The sequence below is a fragment of the Condylostylus longicornis genome, unplaced genomic scaffold (genome assembly GCF_029603195.1).
Source record: "Condylostylus longicornis isolate FDR11 unplaced genomic scaffold, ASM2960319v2 ptg000135l, whole genome shotgun sequence".
Taxonomy (NCBI): domain Eukaryota; kingdom Metazoa; phylum Arthropoda; class Insecta; order Diptera; family Dolichopodidae; genus Condylostylus; species Condylostylus longicornis.
Window position 1 is genome coordinate 9,914,160 of NW_026578103.1, and position 24,957 is coordinate 9,939,116.

The 24,957-nt window shown below is 24.5% G+C and overlaps 1 long non-coding RNA gene across 1 annotated transcript in view; it reads right to left on the reverse strand.

Moving 5' to 3' along the window:
- Positions 1 to 4,605: 4,605 nt before the first annotated feature.
- LOC129615252 (uncharacterized) overlaps positions 4,606 to 24,957 on the reverse strand; it is a 59,796-nt gene continuing 39,444 nt past the window's right edge. Inside the window, exon 3 of the long non-coding RNA XR_008697441.1 lies at positions 4,606 to 5,689. This is a non-coding gene — a long non-coding RNA (uncharacterized LOC129615252). The remainder of the gene's footprint in view (positions 5,690 to 24,957) is intronic.

Sequence of the window (24,957 nt, forward strand, 5' to 3'; positions counted from 1 at the left end):
CCACGAGGTTAGTACGTTTATGTAATTATAATTTTTTAATAATGTTTAATTATTATTAATTATTATAATTTTTCTGTTTTTTGTATAACAATAATTGAGAAAGCGTTTTTATCAGGCAAAAATATTAAGCATAGAACTTTTAATACAGAAAACAAACAATGCTCCCAATAAATTTTTTGGCTGTGATTTGAATTGCTGCTTTTTAAAAGATCACGGCTAGTATATCATTATTAGTGTCTATGAATTTCTACTTTTTTCCCCTTTTTTTACTATCAAATTATTAAATTACATACATATAAAAAAATATTAATAATTTTTTCATTAACAATAATATAAAAAAAAAAGGAAACCAAAGTTTAAAAACCACATATAAAACAGAAAGAGAAAAAAAGACTGTTCGTATAATTTTGAAAGGCTTACCATCGCACAGTTTTCATTTTTAAATGGATTTTCATATAATAAATGTTATTGATGTGGTTTACCTAAATTTTTTGGTCTCTTATAAGGCAATAAAAGTTAATATAGGAATAAAAAGAATGAGTAAGATTTTTGAAATATAAGAAAAAGAAAAACAATAAATAAGACAAATTTTAGATGTGATGCTGAGCGAGTTGCTGACTCAGTAGTCAATAATTTTTGAAAGAGAAATGAGAAAATATCCTTATGATAAAACAATAAAAATAACTTACATAACTACCATATAGATTAAATTCTAAATGAATAATTTAATAGGGTATAATATATTCGCCATTGTTTTAGTAAAAGGATTCTGTTATATAAAAAATAATAATATAGAAATATAATAAATTTTAAAGTTTTAACCGACAAGAACATTTTAAATTTTCTTTAAGTATACAATAAATTTTTTTTTGTAATTTTTTTATTATTATTAGCGCATTTCTACCAAATGCGAGTAAACTAAATGCAGCATTAGTTTATCAGTATTTCTTTAAGTCTTTTAAGGTCAAAGGCAGTTATTTTATATAAAATAATATTACTATGATTAGGAAATTGTTATAATTAATCTTCAATAAAGTTTTTACCATAATAACGTACTACTACTCGTATTTAAATTACTTACCCATTTAAAGTTTTAAAAATGAGATTTATCACACCTTGGGTAGTTCCAATTTTTACGAGCCGATTTTAAATTTTTTATCATTATTTGAAAATTCTCGAATTTCTTTAAATTTAATATTCGAGTTCTGTTTGTAAACAACTAGAATTAGCTGATAAATTTTTCATTAAATTCAAATAAAATAAAGTGAATCTCTTATTTAGAAATTTCATTCTTTAAGTTTTTTAAACTAAAACCTGCTGGTGTACTTCAAATTAGAAAGAAGTGTCTAGAGTAGCATTTTCGTAATCGTGTCAAAACGTTTTCACAAAACTACTTATATATATTGTGGTCAGTTATGTGCTGGCTAAATCAAGTTTTTGACCAGCATCTTTTTGGAAAAGTAAAAAATAATGGAAAATATATTTTTATTCAAAATATACAAAAATATTGTAATTACAAATCATAATGAAATTTTAAATTTTTTGTGTTCATCCTAAAAATATGTAATAATCAAGTTAAAAATGTTCGCGATCTAAATATAAAATAAAAGGATTGCCAATGAATTTATTTGCTGTTTATAGTGTACTCTTTTTTCTTAGTCTCATAGCAGGAGCTGATTTTAATAAGTTTTTTTATTAAAAAAGAAATTTATTGTAAAATTCTTGTAAAATAAAGAAAGTTTTCTTTATACTTTTTTTATGAATATTAGGTTGGAAGGGTATAATTAATTTACCATAAAATTCATAACTTGAACAAAGAAACATCAATTCATTTTAAAATAAAAATTTTAAATAAAAATTTTGCTATCAAGCGTAATGATTACAATATTACTGACACTCTTTAGCAATATTGCTGACAAAACGTCTTTATTTAGAATTATAAAAGTTTTGAATGTACCTCAAATTTTAGGGCTTATTGTAAACATTTAATCTTATTAGAGGAAAGTTTCTTTGAAGCTCCTCCAATTTCATTTTAAAATTTCGATTGATTGAAATCGATACTATATTATCCAAGTCGTTTCTCTTCGCTTGTGTTAGAATAATATTTAAAACATTAAAAAAAAAAATAATTGTTTCTTATCTCGAATAATCAGTATTTAAAATATTGTGTAAATGCAATACCTCTTAATTACAAGACGTAAAACTTTTAAACTTAAAATGATTAGCGATCGTAAAATTGTACCTATTATTATTTAAATTGAGTATTTAATAAGCTTGATAATATTGTTTCACTTTGAATGCACGTGTCAAATAGAACTACTTCTCTGTCCTTATAAATAGAAAAGGAATTAAGAGTTAAGCATCAGAAAAAGTTTTTCAACTGAAACTAAAAGTTGCTCTTAAATTAAAAATCAATCAAAATGTATAAACATTACGTGGTAAGTATATGAAATTTATGAAAAATTTGTTTACTGGCTCAAATATTAAATAAAATTTGTTTTGTGCAGTCACTAATAACGGTTTTACTAAGCTTCTTTGGATTTACATTCGCTTTTCCAGGAACTACATCTTATTATGATGATTATGAAGATGAAGATGATTATGGCCCAGGAGGTTATTATTTAAATTCAGACTAGCTGTAAGACCAATGGTGAATAACACAACATTTTGATTGTAATATTGCAACTTGAAAGTAAAGAAATTATGTAATAAATATTTGAAAATTGCAATTTATTTTTTGGAAGTTTTATTTTTTGCACTTTGGTTTGGTATAGAACTTTCAATTTATCTAATCACTGGCGCTGTTGTCAAAACAATTTTAATTAAACATGTCCGACTATTTAAAATCATTTTTGAGTTCTCTTAATTTACTTAAAAAATATTCCACCAATTGGTTTAATTAAGTTTAAGCTTTACGAAACAAAATTTTTAAGAGCATCTTGTAAAATATTTTTCTAATATACTAGCGCTAATATTATCGGTATCGATAACTTTGTAATATATCTTATATGTAGACATATTTAAGGTATAGTTGTGAAATCAATTAAAATTTTCTAATAAGTCACTCTTGCGCGAAAACTATGGGTATATTAAGAAGCGTATGTGGCAGAGTATGTGATTTGATTATATTTCAACTTCAGACGTTTGTATTTTTAAATAAACATAATAAAGTAAACATAGAAAATGAACATTTTTTGCTATATATTTTTTTGTGAGAATGCGTCTAAAAACAAATTTATTGGAATTATGTAAATTTTATAAATATTAATAATCAGAGTCTCTTGAAATCTGATTGATACATTTCCAATACGCAAAAATTATCGAATAAGAGAAATATTTACTTTTGATAAATCTAAATATAGGAAAGATGAACAATTTAATTGGTTTAAGTTTAGATTAAATGTTGGATTAAATTTTAACTTAAAATGTTATTATAAAGTTGTTATTTCATCATACTGTTATAATTATTACAATAGATTTAAATACACCAAGTCTTTAAATAATTCAGATGTTTCAAATAATTTCTAAAAAGTTTTTCGCTCTCTCATCGAGTCTAGGCCTGAGCAGTCCAAAAAATTATTTTCAAGATTGGTTTTAAATTTTTAAAATATTGTATACGTAAATATTCAATATACCAAATTTGATGCCACCACATAACCTCTCTAATATTGTATGCGGTCGGTAAAAAAAATTAAATAATATAAAAGATTGCTTGAAGTAAATTTATGAAGCAATTTGCTGAGAAAACGTCTCTATTCAGAATTATAAAAGTTTTGAATGTACCTCAAATCTCAGGGGAAAGTTTCTCTGAAGCTCCTCCAATCTCATTTTAAAATTTCGATTGATTGAAATCGACACTATATTGTTCAATTTGTTTCTCTTCGCTTGTGTTGATGTGAACAAAGAATAATATTTAAAATATTCAAAAAAAAATAATTTTTTCTCCGAGTTATTATGCAAAAGGTAGTTTTTTTAAAAGTTTAATGTAATCAATTTTTAATTCTTAAAATACGTACAATAAATAAATTATTGAACTTGGGAGCCTAATAGACACATGTACATCTAGTATATGACATTAGTAATAAATACATAATATTAGCAATTACATTAAATGTGACTTTTGAAACAAAAGTAGAAGAAGTTAATATTTGCTAAGGAAAATCATTACTTGTACAAGTATCAATTTAAAAGAATTTGTCAAAATATATTTTTCTTACCTCGTCAAAAATATTCTTAGATAGAGATAAGATATTTAACTGTCAATACTTATACCTGGGTCCACCAATTCCAAATCCACTACAATCTTCTTATTTTTTCAAAGAAACCATTAATATGAAATTTAAAATCGGGAGCTTTCTAATGTAAATTAAGTTTTTGTTATTTACTGTCATTTTGTTAACTTTACAGCAAAAGTTGAACTGTTCGCGTCTATAAAAAGGTGAGTAAACACTTTTGCATAGAGCTCCAATTTGTACGGATTGCAACGAAAAATCAATTTTTTAAAAATAATAATGTGTATATGTGTGTATTTATATATTTTTTTGTAGTAATCGATAAGAAAACCGGCTCTGAATATATCAATTTCATGTTCCTTTCTTTTGCATATTAAAGTTATATTTAAAAAATAAGAAATAATGTTTATTTTTTAATTTTCTCGTATGCTCTTTGAAAATTTGCTATATTATATTATAAGGATATTATATAAGGATACATGCAGGTCTTTTTAATTTCACAATATTGAAAAATCCCTTTTTTTTAAAGCTAAAAGAGAAAAACAACGAAAATAAATAACGGTTTATGAAAAAATGACAAATTCGTTTAAATACAACTGGAGTTCTTAGCTTTATAGTTGGTGTGATATACCCGGCTGTAAGTATGTAATGTTACTAAAAATGGATGTAGATAGAGAAGGTTAAATAAATTTATAAAAATATTATAGCATTCTCGTTGTTATGTACGCCATTTTTATAAATGTAATCATAAATAATTTATATTATAAAAATTAAATTAAATAAGCATGTATACAAACCAGAAGATGCAGATGTTGAATGCCGCATTGTTGCCATTGCGATTGCATTAATTTCTGATTCTGGTGACCACATCGTTGAACAAAATTTTGTGCTGAACTTATGAAATAAAACTTTTTCCCTTAAAGGTTGAATATTGATTTTGTTTTTTATTATCCTTTTTATATTTTCAAAAAAAAAAAAATTTATTTTTTATTTATAATCAAATTTTCATTTTAATTTTCTTCATCTTTACCACAGTTTTTTATAATTTAAATTTTTCCTACATTTTATTTTTTTTTTTTTTTAATATTTTTCAAACACGAATAAAAAATTATTGTAGTTTTATTTTTTGTTTATTTTGAATTTCAATAAATTTTATTTGATTATAAAAATTATTTGAATACATTTTGCAATTATTTTTTATTTTTTTTTTAATTTACATTCAGTTATACATACATACATTCATACATTTTGTTGTTTCCGTTTTGTTTTTGTTTAAAATATTATTCAAACAAGTTTATGTGTGTATGTTTGAATGTTGTGTGAAAAAATAAAATTTTTGATATTATTTACTTTTTATTTTTTGTATTTTTTTTTCTTGTAAATTAAAAATGAGTTCAAGTACGGGTATATACGAAATTTTAATGAAGAATCTTTCTTTAAGTGTATAACATGTTCAACTGTAAATAATTTTTTTTTTTTGACAATGAATTCTCACACTTAAAAGCTTTTATTTATTTCATTACTTAAATATATGAGAATTTCAGATATCATTACATATATATATATATAGATACATATTATTACATACCATACTGTTATATTTAGGTAAGTGTACGATGGGTATGTCTGCTTGGAAAATATTTTTTGTATGCTATTAAATTGGAATTATAATAGATAATAGTATGTGTGTGTGTAAGTGTGTAAATATATTTGTTAAGTATAAATTGAAAATCTTATTAATATGGAATGCCAGTTAAATTATTCAGATTAAATTAAGATTGAATTTTTATTTTTTATTGTTCATTTTTACATTTACTTGTTTTTATTTTTTCGAATTTAAATTTTAACATTATCACAAGAGTATAGTGACTACCTTAATATTATTATTATTATTATTGAATGAATGAAAAAAATTGTACGAGTTTTATATTAAATACATTTTAAGTAATTTTCGTTCTTTATTAAGGGCTTAAGTTATTCGTGCTTTATTTACAATTTTCGATTTCTAACTATGTCCTGTTACTACTAGGCCTTAGTTAATTTTATGTTTTTATTTCATAATGTATAGGTAATTCATAAGAATAATATTATGATCCATATAGGAAGTAGAAGATTTTTGTTATAGTACAAACATAGGTAAGTATTTTAATTGTAATTAATTAAAATTATTTTAAATAAAGTATAAGGTGATTAACTTTTGTTTTTTTAAATTTTATGTTTCGTTATTAGAATTTATAATATTTTCGTACAAGTAGCTAGGTATGGAAATTATTTAATTTTTTTTTATTCTGTAATATTTCATTGTATAGTATATTCCATTAAAGGGTCTTATATAATTAATTCAAGAGCAATGTTAAATAATTTTGAAAAGGTTTTTGATAAATAATTTTGCGAAATATTTTGCAAAAATACAATGCTACATTTTATTGTTATAATATCTTATATTGTGTATTTAATTAATAAAATATTGCATATATTTAGGGGCCACAAATTACATTATTCAATATCAGTATATAATTTACCGAAACTTTAGCTTGAGTAGGTAGTTACAATATTGCAGAAATTTTTTTTTATTATAAATGTTTGTAAGAGGAGATTTTGTTGAAAAGTCATCATCAAAACATTCAAATCATTTTTTATTTCGGAAAAAGGCAAAAAAAACTGTAGGAGAAAAATGGGAAGTGGGAAAATTATTTTGTGCTTTATTAAATGAGGGTACAAACCAAGAATTTACAAGAACATCCAGCATTTCGACTTGTTTTTGCATTCTACATTATTATTTTTTAAAAGAGCTCGTATTTTAATGAAATTAATTCACGTATAAATAAGAATGAAAGTTACAATTGCAAATAAATTCTCAAAGAACAAAAGTAATGAAAGCAACATGACAAAAACAACAACAAAACAAAAACAAAAGTAAAATAAAATTGAAAATGAGCAAAATAAAAAGTCTGTAAATGAAAAACAAAAAAAAAATATTATTATTTGAGAAATAATAAAAAATACCGGTAGAATTTACTGTGCTATATGCTGTGTGCTGTGCTGTGCGATATTTTCTCATGAGAGTAAAAAGCAATGAAGAGAAACTTAGCGTGAGGAGATTAACGAAGGGACAGAGAACAAGGAAATTGTTTTGTTCTTTATAGAAAGCAAAAAAAAAATGGAGAGTAAAATAAAAGAATAAAAAAAAAAATAAAAAAGTAAACGAAACGAAACACAGAAGACAGAATGGTTTGTGTCTGTCATTTGGAAAAAAAAAAGTATATAGGTGTGTTTAATATTTTATAAACATTATATTCATATACAGGCACAATATTAACAAACATGTAAGTATTTTGTTACTAACAAAAATAAAAATATTTGCCAGTTAAAATTACATGTGTGTTTATTATAAAAGAAAAAACAGAAAAAATAAAAACACTTAACATTGTCATGGTAAATAATGTTGTTGTTTCTCTTTGTTTTGGTATCCTTTCCTCTTTTCTTTTTATAATATTATATCTTTGTTTTATTTTGATACACTTTAAGGATTAAGTTAGACTAAATGGAAAAATTACGTGACAAATTTTTATTCTAAAAATTTTAACCTTTCCCTAAGTGATAATTTTTATTTATTTTGCTTACTAAATTCTTTTTTTTTTCTTTTATTTATTATTGCATATAATTTTTGTTTTATTTTCAATCTTTTTTGACGTACCTATAAATGAAAATTTCTACAGGGAGGCTCGAAACAAAAAGTAATTATTTTACATTTTCTATTTGAATTTCTGTTATCTTAGTTTTATCAATTTTTTTTTGTCATTTTTGTTTTGTTTTTATATTATAAAAATTTCAAAATTTAAAATTATTTTATTGTAATGTTGGATTCCTGAAGGAATTAATGAATTGTTTAGGGAAGATATGATGTAAGCGATATAAATGTAATAATTTTGAATGTATTCTTTCTCCCATAGCTGTCATATCAAAAATTGTTTTCAATTATTATTCAAATTACAATTTCACATATTTAAATTCAAATAATTATAAGGCTATAATTAAAATTAAATATGTAAAAAGTGTGAACGTGTATAAAAATATAAATAAAATAACGTGAATAAAGTTAGAATGATTAAATCATGTTGGAACGGGTGGGATTGGTTTATAGGTTAAATAACGTTATTGACTTTTTAGCAATTGGTATGAGTCAGTAAAATTTTTACAATATATTAGGAATGCCTCGAACTGCAACAACAACTCGTCGGTTCAGTACCATTTTTTTTTCCATGTGATATATTTTATGAAGCGAGAAAATCATATCTACAGTTTAGCAACATTTAATTTCAGAATTGCGCGATACGATTTTTTTTTGTTTTATATTAGTGGCTTTTATATAGCTTTCATAGGCTTAGAACACAAGATTTTGTTGAATTTCGAAATAGGGTCCGAGAGTTATAATTGTGTAAAATAAATTCCAATCAGACTGTGTCATCGTTTTTGCTTCTTAAATGTTCATTTTGTATGACTTGATCAAAGATTTTTATGGATATAGATCAGAAGAGCACAAATTAAAAATATTAAAAAATTTGTTTTCTCATTTTCCATTATTGGATTTCAATTGGAATTAAAAATGGAGGTTGATCAATAAAACATCTGCGTATTTATAGAACTGTGCATATGATAACAAAAAACGGATTGCATATCATCCGTTTTAAGGATCATCCTCGGAAATCTATGAAAGAGTTCGTGAGTTACAACTCACGAAAGTGACGTATATATCAAAATCGCACCTAGGCGACAAAATGGAAAATGTGGTCACTTCGATTATTATCAGAAAGAAAACTTATATAAAGCAATATTAATAGATGAAGAAGTTATTAAAAACTATTCGTTATACCACCAAGAAAACAAAGCATTTTTAAATCTCAATATTTCCGTAATGCTAAATATTATGTTCCAGAAACTTCTTCTTAAAATTTAAGCTTTTTTATAGTACTACATACCACTTTCAATTATGTAACTTTAGAAATCACTCTGTATCGATGATTAATCAGTACAATATATATTAATGATATTTTGCCCTAAATTATTAAATATAGAAATGATTCATATTAAATAAATAAATAATTTTAATATTAAGAATGACTACTAAGAATTTCTACTTCCTTCACTATTTATACTCATTTGTACATTGTGTATTATTCATATAGAAATGGAGAAAGTGGGGATTATTACATTATTTTACTTTTGGAATAACGAATACAAAGTTATTTAAGTTTTATGTAAAAAGAGATGGAATTCTCTGCGTTTTGTACAGAAATTTCGAGCTATTAATAATATATATTATTCTTAACAATTATTTTTAGTTCAATACTTCTTACTTAAATTATTTGTTTGACTTATAACGCAATAATATTTTGCAACCTTTCTATAAATAAGTATTTGTAAAAATTTTACGTGATAATGGCAAAAACACTTCAAAAGTTTTTATCATTAAATCTTTAGTAGGAATATTATCAAAGAAACTGAACGTGAATCCAATTGGATCGCCAATTAAATGTTCCTCAAAAATTCTACATTTTGTTCCCAAAAGTATTACAATTTATTTTACAACTCTATGACAATTCTTAAACTAGAATGTATTTGCGTTATGAGAAAAAAATTTCATTGAAATTAAATTTCTTTATTAAATCCTTATTAAATTTAAATTTTAAAATATCAAACTAATTGTATAGAATATCTTTGTTTTAAGGTCCTGTATAGCTTTATCGACATAACTATAAAAAATATTTTGAGTGTTAATTTATTAATAAAGGTATAGGTTCTAATAGAATTTGATTCATTTTATAATTTTTTTCTCATCATCGTACTAATCGTATTAAATTTAATAAAATATAAGTGTGTATAAGATAAAGTAAATACCAAAAAAAAGAACAACAAAAACAATAAACAGTTTAATTTAATAGATTTAATTAATATTTCCAAGGTTCATATGAAGGATAATACTTATGCAGGAACAAAGAGCTAATATAATAATTAAAACAGGACCTCTTTGTTTTTTTTGTTTTGTTTTGTTTTTGTTTTCTTAAGTTTTTTCCTGTTTTTCAAAATATTTAAAAAAAAAGTGCTTATTGGTTTCAATCTGTCGTGGACATGTTAACAAAACTTGGACATCGTTGAACATAGAAAGCTGAAATTTCATTTGTACTAAAAACTTATTTGAACTTGGAAAAAGATTGTTATCTATTTTATTCACTTTAAAAGTTATAGCCCCTTAAAATCCCAAAAAACTGGAACTTTTTAACTATTTATTGTAGCATTTCTCAAATTTTGCAAGAAAAGTAGTGGATATTGCTTCTTCTACTGCAGTATACGAGTACCATATTTTAACTTTAAAAAAAACAAAATGGCCGTTAAAATTTATAGCTATCTAAAGTCTGATTTTTCAAAATTCTTAATATCGCTTTTCTTTTAGACCTCAAGCTATATTGGAGTCTGAAATTTTTTTCCACCACCATCCCCTCTCAAGTTATCACCTCACGAAATTTCTAAAATTTGAATTTTTGACACCTTAAATTTTAGAAACTGTAAGCTTTTTCATATTTCTATAAATTCTATGAATATTTCTATGAAAGATAACGGTAAATGTTGTACCATTAAAAAATATAGTTATTTAATTAACCCATAAATTCGAGCATTATTGTTAACACCTTTTTCAATTTTTTTCTTTCTATATTTCAAACACTTCATAAATTGTATATGAATGAGGAATTTTAATAATATAGAACACAGTTAGTCAGATTCGTTTTAAAAGCAGTATTTTTACTTGTTGAAGGGAAAAGTGCTACATTACAAACCATCAGTTTGATACAACTTTTTTTTTATTTTCTTTTCATTTTGACAAATTTTTTTTTTGTTTTTTCCTCGTTTCTCTTTTTCATCATTAACTACAAAAATTGTTATAGTTAAATAGCTATATAGATATAAATATTATAAAAAATAAGTATTTTTATTATAATATTATTACATACCTATATAGTCATACAAAAGTATAGTCATACAAATGATATACACTGAAAAAAAATTTTGAATTACAATACCAAACGCCTAAAAAATGGTTCAGAAGATCTTATCAAAAATTTGAAGGGTTACATTACTAATCATTTGATTTGACCCAACTTTATTTCATTTTATTTTTCAATCTGCATATTTTTTTTAATTCTGTTTTTACTTGCTTTTCAAAACTTACATTTTAAGAAGCTAGCCTTTTGATAAAATATTTCCATAAGTCTCAATTTCTCCAATGCTAAACACAAATACATTTTACTTTAAGCAATAATTAATTTGTAAAAATTTGGAAAAAAAATTTAAAAGTTTCTTATGGAAATCTTTGATTAAATGAATTTTTCTAGAAATGTTGCAAGAAATTTTACAAATCTCTTTGATCTGTAAATTACAAAAAATCTACTTGAAAATTTTTAACAGTGTACATTCTGTTGCGTGAATTAATTATGCTAGTATGCATGTATATAAAATGTCACTTAATTTTAATATTATATAGTTACTTTATAACTCATTAATGAATAAGTAATCCTTATTTCATAATCTGATCATTTATACATAAATGTAGTATTATATATACGTTTGTGTACATACATACGAATATATGTATGTGTAGATATGTATATTATATTCTACGGTTGTGTGTATGAACATTAATGTATTTAATACCCAATTTTAATGTTCATTTCCTTAAATAAAGTGAAAGAAAATCCTTTGTTATTAAATAAAAAAAAAGAACTGAAAAAAAAACAAAATATTTAGTTTATTTAGTGTTTGCAATAACAAAAAAATCCTTTCATTTTTAGGGCTTGATTCAAAAGATTCTTTAGCACGTAAATTTTATAAAATTAAACAAACTCATGAAATTACAGAAAAAGTTCAAATTACTTGAATGGTTTTTGTTATTTTAAATGTCCGTTGGTTTTATCGAATTCGTTCGTATTTTAATATAAAAAAGGTTTTCAATTTCTTTCTTTCAAATATGATTAAAAATTCAATATAATTGATCATATTTTAGCTGAATTAGCAATTCATTAATGTTCATTTGAACAAAGATCGTTGGAAATTTTATAAATTTCGAGAATTTTTCCTTCCTCTTTAAATTTTATGCACTTGTATTTGAAAATTTGTAGTATTTATACATGATGAAGTGTTGTAAGCTCAGAATTCATAGTTTGAGTCGAATCTTTTGTTAATTTAACTGGAAAAAACCAACATAGACATACTACAAATTAAAATTGAAAATTTCCAATATAGATTTAGTTAGTTTTTACATACCATTAAAATTAAAGATAAAGATATTTTTTTTCGGTTTTCGTTTTCATTAGCCATTTCGACTATATTTCATAGTCTAAAAAAATTTTATTATTGCAATTTTAGAGAAACAAAAGAAAATAGCTATTATGTATTAATATAAAATTGTATTTCGCCTGCAACTATGCAAATAATTTCCTTTAACCCGAAAAGCCAATTAAGACTACCAACACATTCAAGTCAACATAATGTAGACTGTAGACATGTCGTTTATGTGTTGTAGCATATTTTATATAAAAATGTGCTGTATTTGAACACTCAATTAAAAATTTTTTCTATGAAATTAAAATTTTATTTTTCATTTCTTCATGTATAGTCTTATTATCTTTCTCTTTCCGTCCAATATAATTTAGTGTAATTTTAATTGTCATTAAATTTTTCATTAAGCCCTGACATTTTTGAAACAAAATTATGAAAAATTTTAGTTTTGGTATTTTGATTTTTTGCAAAGATTTTAACTTTTTAGCTTATAATAATGTCCTTTTTGACTTAAATCTGAATAAATATATTCATATAAATATGGATACAGCCTATATGGGTGTGTGTGTTTACAGATTATGCAGTAAAATCTGTAATACAGTATTCATAGATATATTTTTATGAAAATTTAATAATTAAGAAATATAAACACATAGGCAAATACAATGTTTAATATAGAATATGTGAATTGTTCATAATTACACATACATACATATTTAGTGATATTATATGCCTAAGAATCTCGTACAATACATAGGAGAGAAATAGTATTTTTTTTTTTTAAAAATGTGTGAAGCGTAAAAGTGAAATAGTATTTTTAAAATTTACTCAATTTTTCGAGTTTATGGAAAATTGCATGAAATTTATTAAAAACAAATCGGCCGGAATGGCTCGTTGTGATACCACCAGATCCACAGGATCCCCCACCCTCAAATGAGGCAATGAGGCCACCGTTTTCTCCTCCTCTTCGTTGTAGAGATCGTTCGCATGAAAAATTTAAGAAAATGTTGTAGTTATTTTTGCAATAGCTTATAAGATAAGCAAGGAAGAGCTACGTTATTTCCAAGTTTATCACACTGCATTAGGCCCAACTAAAATACGTATAAAAGATTGAGAAATGTAAAATTTATGCTTGTATTTAATAACCTTTTCAAATTTCTATACATTTTAATGTTATACGTACAATAATATACAAAGAATGTATATCTATACATAAATTTCTCTAAAAAACAAAACTAGAGGAATAAGCTTTTTAAGGTTCCATAAATAGTGCTTTTATTCGGTATTTTTTCCTAATTAGTAAAACTTTCATTTTAAATATTATTGCAATATACAAAATTTTCTTCTTCACATTTTCTTCTTCATATATATGCATATACGAGTATAATATTATCATATTCATACTTACACTTATATACTTTTATGTATGCGAATATAGCTATAAAACTGTGAATATGCAATTTTAAATAAGGATAATATTTATTCTGAATAAATTTGTAATATTCATGCAATTTAAATATAATTAATTAACTGGAATTCATTAAATTAAATATGAATATTTTCCATATACTGAGGAATGAGACAGAAACCCACAAAACCGAAAAAATAGGAAGAAAAAAAAAGACAAATATAAAGACGGAAAATGAACAGAGAGAAAACGATACGTTGAGGCAACACGACAAGACGGAGAGAAAAACAAAGCATTTTATTACCGACCGTATTGTATACAATAAGGTAGGTTTTGTAATGGCACCAAATTTCGAATGTCGAGTTTTCGGTGGGAATGCACTCCTCCACAGTAGGGATGCGTAAATGAATTGTTTTAGAGAGACGTCGAATATCCTAAGTTTGGCTGAACTAATTTCGATGAAATTTTATATGTAAATTTATTTTGACTGTGGCACGGGCTGATCAACTTTTGGGATATATTAGGCCTCGGGAACTACACTTTTTAGCGGGCCTGTTTTAAATTTTTTATCATTATAAAGAAAATATTCAACCGATTTACTTGAAATTTCATATATGAGCTTCGCTTGACCGTCAGCGAAACTTCCTCACTTTTAGAAGAAATCAGGCGTCAGCAACTGGACGTTTACTTCGGGGCAAATATACATTTTTGCGTATATAAGAAGAAATAAACAACCGATTTCGTTGAAATTTAATATTTAAATTCTTCGTATTAAAACAATGATCATAAAATTTTTTGGAAAGATCGGGGCTCGAAAACTGATCTGCGGGCCGATTTTACATTTTTTAGCATATCTACTGAACGAATTGATGGAATTTCTTGAAATTTGATATTTGAGTTCTGGTTGATAAAGCGAAACTCTACTTAGAGCCAAATTTACATTTTGCTAGTTGAGTTAACTAAAAGCTTATTAACGTCTTAAAAATTGGAAAGAAGTATTTAACAGGCCATTTTTTAATATGCTGTGACACTTAAGTGAAAAGTAGACAATACACTTTGCGGTCGGTTATGTGCAGATCACATCAGATTTTGTTTTTTTTATTTCATCCACTTATTTTTATTGCTTTTATTATTATAACATTTTTTAATGTATGTAAATGAATGTACTATACATTTGTATGCAAATGTATTTAATGTATTTATTAAAATTTTTCGTTATTTGATTGTTTATTTTGTTCTTGGTTTTTCGTGTATCAATGTCAATGTGAAAGAAAACTAAAATAATGAAAAAATTAAATAAAATTCCAATGAAGTGATGAAATCTTTTGGGGAATGTCTTATTTTATTCATCTATACAAGTAACAATTTCTATAAACGTATGTGTATGAAACGTATGAAAACATGTAAATAATGAAAATAAATAAAAATAATTAAAATTTTTCATAAATTGTTGGTACAGCACAATTAGTTTAAATATAATTATAATTTCATTGAAAGTACAATTTATATGTTTTTTACTATCTAGGAGTATTTAAAATTGAAATATTATATTTTACTGCAATTAGAATTAAGAGTTACTTCATACTTAAAATTAACACAAAGAATATAATAATTATTAATACCTCGGATTGTATGTTTTATATTAGATGTTTAATATTTTGTACGTTTAATCAATAGTAAAATATAGATTTCAAAAATTGTTATACAAATTGTAAAAACTGTTATACACTTTAATGAATCAACTTATTGGACTGGGAGAATTAAAAAAAATTAATGTTCTTAATTATTAAAATTTGAAAAATGAAAATTTCCTCTCTTGATCATTTTAAAATCTCGCCCTTGATTTATGAACAACTACCTAAAATAGCCATTTATCAAATTCAGTTCAATTTTCTGAAGCCCATTTGAGGTTTTTTAAAAAAAAATTGATATTATATTGAATATAGATTAGAGAGTTTAGTAACGAACTGATCCGCCATCTCGTTAAGAAATGACTTGCAGTCTCGGACTGTTCTAGAACTAGATATTTCTGATTCCACGGTACCAAAAGCGGTACCAAAAATATTTTGAAAAAATTAATTTTAGATAACGGTTAATTTAAACGTCTCTTTTTTTTATTGACCGACAAAGTCAAGCTAATAAGTATACTTTTTTCCAAAATTTTTTTGTAAAAATGCTAAATATTTTGATAATGTTTCACTTAAAAATCTTATAAATTAAGAAGAAAGAATATTTATAATCTAATTCGAGTTTGTAACTTTTTAAATTTATTTTAAATTTAAAATTTTTATAAAATTCAATCTACTGTATTTAGATTAAAATATTTTTTTTTGTAAGAAATCTTTTCCGGAAATCCAGAATTATAAATTTTGAAGGAACTCAGATTACATGTATGCAATTCTAAATAAATCAAATGGAATGTAATAGAAATTTTATTATTCTAAATTATTCTTTTAAATCTAACAATCTTATTCAATTATTTTCAATTTAGTTAAAAAATTTTTTTTTTCAAGTTCTTTCGTGCTTAAAAACAACAAACACTAATTCGTATAAATTTTGAAATTTAATTATTTTCTATTTTGAAAATATTCTTTTCGTTTTTTTTTTGAGAAATTTTTATTTTGTAATTTTGTAAAGCTTAATTAATAAATTTTAATAAAAAAAAATTAGCTCAAATTTTTCTATTAAAAGTGGAAGTATTTCATTCTCTTTGATCTTAATGAACTGTAAATAAAAGTACTTACTTAATAAATTTCCAGTTTCATCTATATTTGCTTCTCTTCTTATACCCGTACGAACGTATGTTCAAAGGGTATACTATATTTGCCTTACCGTTTGTAACGCTAAGAAAAAAATCGTCTTAGATATAGACTCAAGTGTATGCTTTTGAGCATCATCAAATTCTGAGTCGATTTAGGTTTGTCTGTCCGTTCGTTCGTCCGTCGGTCCGTTCCAACGATGACTCAAAAACTATTTGAGCTAAGTTCACCAAATTTTCATAAATTTATTACAGTAAACGCCAGGACCCTATTTAAATTTGATATGATCGGGGTACTGGTTCGGGTAGCTGCCATACAACTTCAAAATTTTTTTAACTATATCTCAGAAAATATAAAAGCTGTAATATTTCACACAGTCGAATATATTAGTTGGGCCAATGTGTTTGATAAAAGTCATTGAAATTTTTTGCCTCTTTTTGGTAGCTGCAATTCAACTTCAATAGTAGTTTGGCCATATCTTAGAAAATATTGAAAACACAGTACTAAAATTTTGCATAAATTAATATGGTAACTTAAAGTTATACTCTGTACCATAGTCAACTATGACATATTTATTCGCTCATAGGATAGCAAATTCATACAAGTATCACAGAGTTGACAAGGTCAACTCTATTTTTTCTCATTTTGTCCTTTTCATGAGTATAAGTTATTAAATTTGTTTGGGAAATTAATTTTGAGACAAAAAAATTTTTTTATTTTATTTTTTGTAGCCAAATTTTTGTTTAAACTTCTCTTCTTAATATTATTTGCAATGTTATTACAATGTTAATTATTTTATATGCGCGAATAATATTGCCAAACTAGGTAGAAAATTTTGTTAGCTAATATATACAATAATCATATATGAGATTATATTATTTAAAAATATTATGTTATGCAAGTAATGTAGATAAAATGAGTCTCATATTATATACAGTATTCTCGTACTTTAAATTTGTGTATGAAAATGTAATGATAAATAATATAAACATTATATAAAATATATAAAATAATCATGAAATTTTATGTAGGAGTGCTTTCTACAATATCCTAGCTAGATGATAACTGTTACAATTTTGTTTTTTTTTCTGTTTTTCAGGTTTTTGTAAATCTCTAGGTACATTTTAAGAAAATCTAGACATACGAAAAAATAAAAATCATTCTAGTGTGACATTATATTATACAAACAATGTGAGAATAAGAACAGAAGGCAATATATTGTGCAGGAAAGAAATACAACAAAACAAATACTCTTTGGTACTCTTTTTTTTGTTGGTTGTTGTTTCTGTTCTTATTGTTATTATTATTACAGAGTATATACTTCTTTTCATATACATACATAACATAATATAAAGAATAATATAATACTATATCTATATCTCTGTTATTTTACATGAAGATGTATGAGAGGCAGAAAGAGAGAAATACAATATAATTTAGAATGAATAGTGAATAAATTAAATTTAAGAGATTTAAGTTCTATTTTATTTTTGTTTTTAATTTTCTCTTTTCTAAGTTTTTCATAGTTCTTGGGATATTGCGAAAAGAAAATGTGTATATGGATTAAAACTTAAAATTTTCTTAGACTTTTATTTCTATATATGTGAATATTAATTATGAAGATAGGAGAAAAAATATATTCATTTAATATCGTATTAAGAATTTTATTAAAATTAATTTTTATAAATTTATGTGAAAGGCTTTTTCAGTAAAAAAATTTGTTTGCAAATTGTGTTTCCGTATTTAATAGATTAAATTGTAATTTAAATAATATTGTCCCATTTTAATTTAAAGTGAGGTCTTAAAAATTGAGCTTAATTAGCCCATTCAACTAGATGTAATCAAAATTACGAATGTTGGGCGGCTATCTATTGAAAAACTAATTAATAAAATAATTGTTCGCAATACATGACTGGTAATAGAAAATTTTTAATAAATCTTTCGAAGTCAAATTATTTTCCCGAGAAACTCGACTTTAAATTTATTCCTAAACCAAAAATAATTCTTATTATATTGCTAGACTTATAATTTTCATTATCACATATAGCTTGAACTCTCACTTTTTCTTCTGTATTTAGTTTTCATCAACGACTGGTAAATATTATTATTTGTCCCTTCCTTAAAAGAAAAAACCAAAACAAAACGAATATTTTTTTTTTTTATTTATGTAGATTTTTTATTTTATTTTCTACTTAATATGTGATCTCAATTTAATTTTGTTTTCCCAGAATATGAATTTTTTATGTATACTTACACATATACAAGAATATATTATTATTATTATTATTATTTTTATGTGTATGGGTATGAAATTACGATAGCTAGGTACATTACATATCTGTTATATGTACACATAACGTTAGATTGTATGATTGATGGAAATTAAAGAGAGCGTGCAAAATAAATTTTGTATACTTTTTCATTTTTCCTTTTTTTAAATTTTTAAAAATCTATATGCATATTATTATATAAGGCGAAATGTGTTCTTCTATGTGTTATGTTAAGGCATGCAACAACATCTATTCAAATTTTTTTTTTGGGAATATTTTTAATTAAATTTGCATAAAATGTTTTTTATATAATATTTTGTATGTAGAAGTATATGTATGTATTTATGAACGTGCATAAAAATTAAAATTTAATTTTCTTTTTCGTTTTTTTTTTCAATTTTATGTAATTATGCGAAAAATTTGCAATTTATGAAATTTGTAATTATTTATAATAAAAAAAAAAAATTAAATAATTTTATTCAATAAAAATTTTTAATTTATGAGTAGAAGTTTTTTCTTTCCTAATTTTTTCTTCCTTGAAAATTTTTTGATAATGAAATTTTTTTCTGAGTGTGGTAATTAAATTGTCAATCTCATTTATTATCTATAATTTATTAAATTTTAATGAATAAGACTTTAATTGATTTCGCGTAAAAGTATGCAATTATTATTAATTTTTTTTATGTTTTTTGTATTTTAATTAATAAAAATAAAAATTTTAAATGAAATCGCGATATCTATTTAATTATTACACATAAAAGCAGTTCTAGTTTTATGATTTCACGTATCAAATTAAAATTTTTACTCATATTTTATATTTGAATTATAAAATAAAAAAAAGTTATTTTTAAACATTTTAAATAAGTATGCAAATAAAATGGTAATTTTATATGTTGAGTAGATTTCGTAAAAGTCGAAAATTCTAAATGAACATAAGCTTTACAACTACTATTTTTAATATATTATAGAGCCGAAAAACGTAATATTAATAAAGGTTTTAAAAATACTGTGTTTAAAATTAGTCTAGCTATGTTCTACATTTATTAAAACTACTTTCGCTCATACACCAATATATTTCAAAGATTGCATAATTTTAGGATGAGCAATATGATCCATTTTTGAAACGAAAAAAAAGGTTTAAAGAGCTGTTAACATAATGTTCGAGTTTAAGGGTGAGTTAAGAAAAATAGTTATAGTTTTTAATGGCATAACATTTACCGTTAGCTTTCTGTATTTGTAAAAATTTGAAAAAGTTAGGCGAATACAAGATGTCAAAAATCGAATTTTACAAATTTCGGGAGGCGATAACTTGGGAGGAGATGGAGCTACAAAAAAATTTTCTTCAAATGGAATCAACTATTTATAAGTGTCTAAAAGCTATTAAAATTCCAGTATCCTAAAACCTTTGATCTCTAAGAAAAACCATATCAAAAATTTGAAAAAAAAAAACAGATTTTAGATAAGTAAAATATATTAAAGGTAATTTTGTCTTTTTAAAGTTCAAATATGGTATGCGGCGGCAGAAGAAATCAGTTATTATTTTGCTGCGTTTTCAAAATTTGAAAATGATTATCGTTTTGCTGCTATAAACAGTTGAAAAATGGCATTTTTAAGCGTTTTGGGGGGTATAACTTCCACAGGGGAGAAAATAAAAATTTTCTTCTACGGAAACAAGTTCCTAGTAAAGATCTATGCACATATAAAATTTCAGCGTTCTATCTTGAAGGGTGTAGAAGTTTTGTAAACAGACAGACGGACGGACAGAAGGAGTAAAGCTAATAAGCACTTTTTTTCAAAAAAATTTTGGAAAAGATTGGATTTATATTTTGAATGTGGGCGTGTGGTCAATGATAATTGCATTGATTTAATGCCACATTTAAGCTTAAAATTATAGTCCAGAGGTTTTCTCTTTGGGTCTCGTCTAGTCCAGAGGTGATCTCTTTGCGTTTCTTGTGTGGCATCGCTTCTTAAGGTAAAGTTCTTTAAATTATATTACGTTATTATTCTAGTTTTTTGTTTTTTACCTTCCTGATGTTTAAGTACATGTCCTTATATGCACATTATTAAAGAAATAAATATTTTTTTTATAACCTTAAATGCAAATTTCAATAGGAATAACTTTGCAAAAGTTGCATTAATAGATATTGAAACTTTTTCGGTCTCCTTTGTTATGGCTATTATAAACATGGCCTCTAACTGCTCTAGTGTGACAAAAGACATGCTCTAGTCTTTTTCTGTCTAATATTCATTAATGTTATTGATTGTAAATATCAATTGCTAAAATTAATCAATTTGCTAATATTAAAAAATAAATTTTGATTACTGACAATAAAAGTACTTTGTGAAGCAAGTTGCGTTTAGTAAAAATTCCTAGAAGCTGAGAACAGTATCTATGCTAGATTATTATATTCAATTTAAATTGAATGAAGTTTGCCTTTGAAATAAGAGCTTGTATTGTATATCTACAACAGGAATAGTAATCGTATGTCCCAGCAGTAATTAATATAATAATATTCGCAGTATAGCCATTTTGAATTATTTTCCATTGCAATAATTTCTTGTCAATAAGAATTAAATTTTTTATAACAATATAAATAAATACATAAGGTGTATTTTTATTTATATTACACTTAAAACGATAAAAAAAGTAAAAACAAAAATACAATGTTTAATAATATAAAAATAGATCAAAAGACAAGTTACCTAATGAACTGAGGTGAGGTGAACTTTTCTCATTAGTGTCAAGAAATTTTTCAGTGCTTTGATAGTTAATTAAAAACATTAAATTGTTTATATTGCAGAATATATCAAGTTATACATAATACGGTTCTTATTAAAGTTTTATAAATATTTACTGCTGTCATATACAATAAATGTTATTCTTATAATATTGTCCATTTAATATTATTTTCAATATATGCTCGATATATATCAATGTATATAAATGGTATTATTTGTTCAGTTGTTGATATTCTCTTATGTCGTCCAATTCAATACACCCAGAAAATTAATTCGTTTTACATCGAAGACTATATCCCATAAGCAATTAAATATATAAATGAATATTGTATGTATATGTATGCATGGTGTTTATACCTTTTCGAACCTAAATTCGAAGGGTATTATAAATTTGCTTTACATTTTGTAACGCTAAGAAGAAATGGTCTAAGATATAGCCATAAGTATATATTTTTGATCAGCGTTTAATTCTGAATCGATTCAACTACGTATGTCGGGCCGTCCATTTGTCTCAACGTTAACTCAAAAACTAATTGATTTAAGCTTACTAAATTTTCACAAATCTAATTATTTAAATATAGAATGTGATTGAGGCAGTGGTTCATGTATAACTACCCCATAATTCAAAAAAATTATTTAGCCATGCTTCCGAAATTATTGTAAGTAATTCGGCCCAAAATTTTGCACAAACAAATATATGACTGGGACTACTATGTGTGATAAAAGTTGTTGAAATTTCATAACTCCTTGTCAAGAATAACTCAATGACCATACAATCTCAATAGTTTATTTGGTCATATCTTAGAAATTTCTTAAGATACATTATTAAAATTTTGTTTAAACAAATATGATAAGATGTGCACTAATTTCGGTAAAAGCTGTTGAGAAATCATGTGGGCTTATGGTATATGTTATTATTTTCTTTGCGAACATTTGTTTGAAAGGAACTATAAATTAGCCACTCTGTTTGTAACATTGTGACATATGCATTTCTTGTACAACATTCATTCATATCATTCATTCCCATATTTTCATTTCTTGTACAACAAAAGCAACGTAATTGAAGTTGTAGTTTGCGCCACAGTTCCATAGCCAACGTAGTGTAGAGTTGACATGATAAACTCTTTTTTTTCCCGTTTTTGTATTAAGGTAAGTAACCTTGCCAATTATTTTTTTTTCTGTTGTTTATTGAAACGTAGTTTAGTTTTAAGCGGTTTTTAATTTAATTGCGTTTTATTATTTTCAATGACACTTTTGGTTTCTTTGCTTTATATGTAATCCATATTAAACACGCATGCATAGCTAGATAATAAATTTTATATAAAAAACTATTTGAACGAATTCTTTCCGAGTACATTGTTGTTTTATTTCGCTTCAAAGTGAAAATATCCTTATGTAAATTTTAATTTATTTTTTTGCCCCTTCTTATTTCGGTTATTATGGATGCTGCTTGATTTACTTTAAATATTTTAAGTATCAGTTGTAAAGATCGTTCAATTAAAAAGTTTGCAGAAAAAAGCATAAAGCAGTAGAAAAAGACAAAAATTTAAATAAGTTTTAGTTATTTGGTTTCTTTATTTTGAATTTGTATAAAAAATTTTTTCGTAACTGCATTTAAAAATCTTATATTCGCAGTTCTTTAAAAAGTTTTTAAAGAATTATTAAGAAAAAGAGCAACAAGGACATTGGGATGTGAATGATAAGTTGTGTAATTAAAATTGTCAGAGCCAACATTTGCAATTTATTGAACTTGTGGACATTTTTACATACCTTATGATTAATCTTATTACGAAAGGTACAGCAATTAACGTGTAGGTAGGATTTGGGAACGATATCATTTACTAACTTATACCTTAAATATTAATATTTTCAATAAAATAGTATGTAAAATAATATACGTACAAGAGAAATTGTATCCATCATAATGCTTTTGAAATATTATTTCATAAATTTGGTGAACGTTCAAATAATATATTACAGTTACATACTAGAATTCGTTTTAGGAGAAAAATATTTTACAGCCGTCAAAGTCTTCTAAATCACAGTTACATTAGATTTATCTTTACAAATTTTATGTTCTTATTTTCTTCTTTTTTTTACAATATATATTATGTAAATAAAATATATGAGCCATAGTTAAAAATTAAGGATATTAAAGTTTTTCTACTGCACAGCAGCAAAAGAAAAAAAAAATAAGTAAAAAAAATGAAAGAATAAAGGAGAAAGAGAGAGAGAGAAAAGGAAAAAAATTCAATAATTCACTCATTATTTATTCTGTTCTCTCTCCTTTGCGAAATTTTTTCTTGCTTTTCATTCATACATATTTCATAAATATTCTACCTACTACGTATGTGCATATACATATACCCTTTTTGTTTTCCTTATGGCAACACTAAAATTATCTAACTACATGTTATATAAATTTGTGATTATTCTTACAAGTCACTAAATTACACGCCCTCATTCATAATACAACCACATAATGATTTAAAAGAAAAAAAAAAAACAAAACAAAATCATAACTAATTTCTGAGTGATTTCAGTTAACTATTACACGACCATTAACAATTCATATTATAAATAAAATAAATTAACATGAAAAAAAGTTAAGTAGTAAAAAGAAAACAGTAAAAAAAAAATTTTTTAGCACATAATTTTCATAACCTATAGCGTAAGAATAATTTTCCTAGGGTATTATTAATTTGCTTTTATGTTGGCAGGTCTGAAAAACTGGATGAACTTGTATTGAAAATAAATTATCATACCTATATCTTCCATATACAGAAATAGAAACGGACTGAGGTACATATATCCGACTAAATTAATAATATATATGTGTGCTATTTCAATAAGTGAGTATCTAATCCTTTATTTAACGGTTTTTATACCCGCTAGAACGTATGTTCGAAAGGTATAGTAAATTTGCCTTACCGTTTGTGACGCTGTGAGAAATAATGGTCTGAGATATAGACTCTAGTGTATGTTTTCGATCAGCGTCAAATTCTGAGTTGATTTAGCTTTGTCTGTCCGTCCCAACGATAGCTCAAAAACTGATTGAGTTAAGTTCATCAAATTTTCACAAATAATTTATTAAAGTAAATGCCAGAGCTCTATTTAAATTGGATATGATCGGGGTACTTTTTCGGGTAGCTGCCATACAACTTCAAAATTTATTTGACTGTATCTGAGAAACTATAAAAGCTGTAATATTTCACACA